Source organism: Eubalaena glacialis, chromosome 3 (genome assembly GCF_028564815.1).
Source record: "Eubalaena glacialis isolate mEubGla1 chromosome 3, mEubGla1.1.hap2.+ XY, whole genome shotgun sequence".
Lineage (NCBI taxonomy): Eukaryota > Metazoa > Chordata > Mammalia > Artiodactyla > Balaenidae > Eubalaena > Eubalaena glacialis.
In genome coordinates this window covers 78,075,258-78,078,077 of record NC_083718.1, presented here as the reverse complement: position 1 = coordinate 78,078,077, position 2,820 = coordinate 78,075,258, and the positions used below count along the sequence as shown (strand labels likewise).

Genomic DNA, 2,820 nt, shown 5'->3' with positions numbered 1-2,820 from the left:
AAATATTTTCTAACTTCCATTATTAGTTCCTCTTTGAACCATTGGTTAGATTATCAACTCTTTGTAATTTTTCAAGTTCCTTTTTGTGACAATTTCTAGCTTAATTACACTGTGGCCTGAGATTGTGGTCTACATTTTAAGAAAATCCAGTTTTAAGAAAATTTTGAGACCAATTTCATGGGCCATACATAGGTTGTCATTTTTTACATGACCCAGGAGCACTTGACAAGAATGCTTTACCTCAAACTTTTAAATAGTGTTGCTCGAATTTGCTGTATCTTTTTTTTTTTTTTAATAAATTTATTTATTTATTTTTGGCTGCGTTGGGTCTTCGTTGCTACGTGTGGGCTTTCTCTAGTTGCGGTGAGTGGGGGCTACTCTTCGTTGTGGTGCACGGGCTTCTCATTGCCGTGGCTTCTCTTGTTGAGCATGGGCTCTAGGCACATGGGCTTCAGTAGTTGTGGCTCGCGGGCTCTAGAGCACAGGCTCAATAGTTGTGGTGCACAGGCTTAGTTGCTCCGCGACATGTGGGATCTTCCCGGACCAGGGCTTGAACCCGTGTCCCCTGCATTGTCAGGCGGATTCTTAACCACTGTGCCACCAGGGAAGCCCGAATTCTCTGTATCTTTAATTCCAGTTCTAGGAGCTAGTCTGCCGTGTCCCTGGAAAAGGCAGTTGATTCATGAAGTTTTGAACTGGGTCTTTGTGGTGTTGAATCTTTGTTCTGGACAGTGTGCTCACCAGAGGGCAGGGCATTCTCTGGTCCAAAGAGATGGTGCTGACTTTGTCTTTCAGATCTGAGATCTTCAATGAGCACAGCCGACCACACAGAGGTAAGAGAGTTTATTTTCCAAGGTTTCTCCAACTTCCAAGAACATCAGCTCACACTCTTTGTGGCGTTTCTCACCCTGTATATTCTAACTCTGGCTGGCAATGTCATCATTGTGACTGTAATCTGCATTGACCATCACCTCCACACCCCCATGTACTTCTTTCTAAGTGTCCTCTCCTATCAGAGACTTTCTACTCCCTGGTCATCATCCCTCGCATGCTTTCCAGCCTTGTAGGTCTGAGCCAATCCACTTCCCTGGAGGGCTGTGGGACTCAGCTTTTTTTCTTCCTTGGCTTTGCCATCACCAACTGCCTCCTATTGGCAGTAAGGGGGTATGCTTGCTATGCGGCCATCTGCCACCCACTTTATTACTCGATCATCATGAACTGGAGGGTCTGTGCCAGGCTGGCATCCTCAGTCTGTGCCATGGGGTTCTCACTCTCGCTGGTTCAGGCTGTGGCCATTTTCAGACTGCCCTTTTGCAAGGCACTGATTGAGCATTTTTTCTGCGATGTTCAACCTGTGTTGGACCTGGCCTGTGCTACCACAATCATCAATGATATCCTGACCTTAATTATCAGCCTCTTGGTCATTACAGGCCCTGCAACCTTCTTCATCTCCTACATCCTCATTATTTCCACCATTCTCAAGATTGCCTCTGCTGAGGGCCGGAAGAAGACCTTTGCCATCTGTGCCTCCTACCTCACTGTGGTCATGGCCCACTACGGTTGTGCCTCCACTCCCTACCCCAAGCCCAAGTCAGAGAACACCAAGGATGATCTCAGTGACCTACACTGCCATCACACCTTTACTAAACCCTGTTGTGTGTAGTCTAAGAAATGAAGAAGTCCAGGAGGCTCTGTGGAGAGTGGTGGGTAGGAAATCCCTTTCCTAAGATGAAATCCCTACCCAAATAGGTGTGCATGCCTTCCAGGAGGAAGCCTATATAGGTAAAGTTACAGAACCAAGATTTCAAATAATTAGTGAAGTCTCATACATCAACGGCCAGGGCAAAAGTGGAGCTGGGGTCTAGCCTCTAATAATTGATTTTCACTTCCTCAACCTTTTGTTAACATAAATAAAAGCAAAAGTCACTCAAAGACACCCATTGGCCATATTCCAGTAGATAATTACAAGGTCAGAATGTGATCTAGTGTTTATCTCAAGCTTAAATTTAAAGTGACCAGTCCACTTTTTAATGTGGTATAAACCACGTTAAAATCGCCACTGCACTGAATCCCCTTTTAACATAAATTGGATGCTTGAACAAGTGGTCACTAGGGAGGATATTGTGTAGAAATCTAAGTGCCTTGTGCTTTAATAAGATAAGCAAAGCAAAAATATAGATATCTTTTAGGAAATGGGTTTGCAGTGAGCTAAAATCCTTCTAGAGAGAATATTTTCAAACATGTGGGACTTCAAAGGAAAGGGAACCATGGGGTGGGAAGTGAGGGAGTTAAGTGGAGAGAACTCCTAACTGCATATGATGGGCATGCAGTGCACATGACTTGGTCTGATGTTTCGCTTCTCCTGGCTAGAGATGAGCCACATAAAGAAGTCCTTGCGGGGCTGAAAGAAGGGTCTCTCTCATGGACAGGATGCACAGCAGGCTCAGAGGAAGAGAAGACTAACAGCTCAGGGAGCAAATTGCTGAAAGAATGCTGTGAAATTGGCTGAAAAGAAAGAAAAGTTAGAAGCAGATCCAAATTGGAGCTTCCTGTGGTAGGAGAGCAAGAGAAGCCAGAAGTACAAGGGGAGGGTCAGGAGGAGCCAAAGAGAGTTTAGAAAAGGTCCTTCAGATTGGGTCCTCTCCTGCCCTTTATAAGCTAAGTCACAAGGGCAAAGAAAGAGAATTAAACGGAAATATGAAGAGTCAGCATAACACCTTTCTGATAAATTAAGTAATTTCATTAGTCCTGAAAACCTGAAAGGAGTCGACAGTAAAGGATTTTGACATGAAAACTTCCATAAAATTAAAGCAACTGAGT

General features: G+C 44.4%; 1 pseudogene; it reads left to right on the top strand.

Moving 5' to 3' along the window:
• Positions 1–809: 809 nt before the first annotated feature.
• Positions 810–1,727, top strand: LOC133088074 (olfactory receptor 10J1-like; annotated as a pseudogene).
• The last annotated feature ends 1,093 nt before the right edge of the window (positions 1,728–2,820 follow it).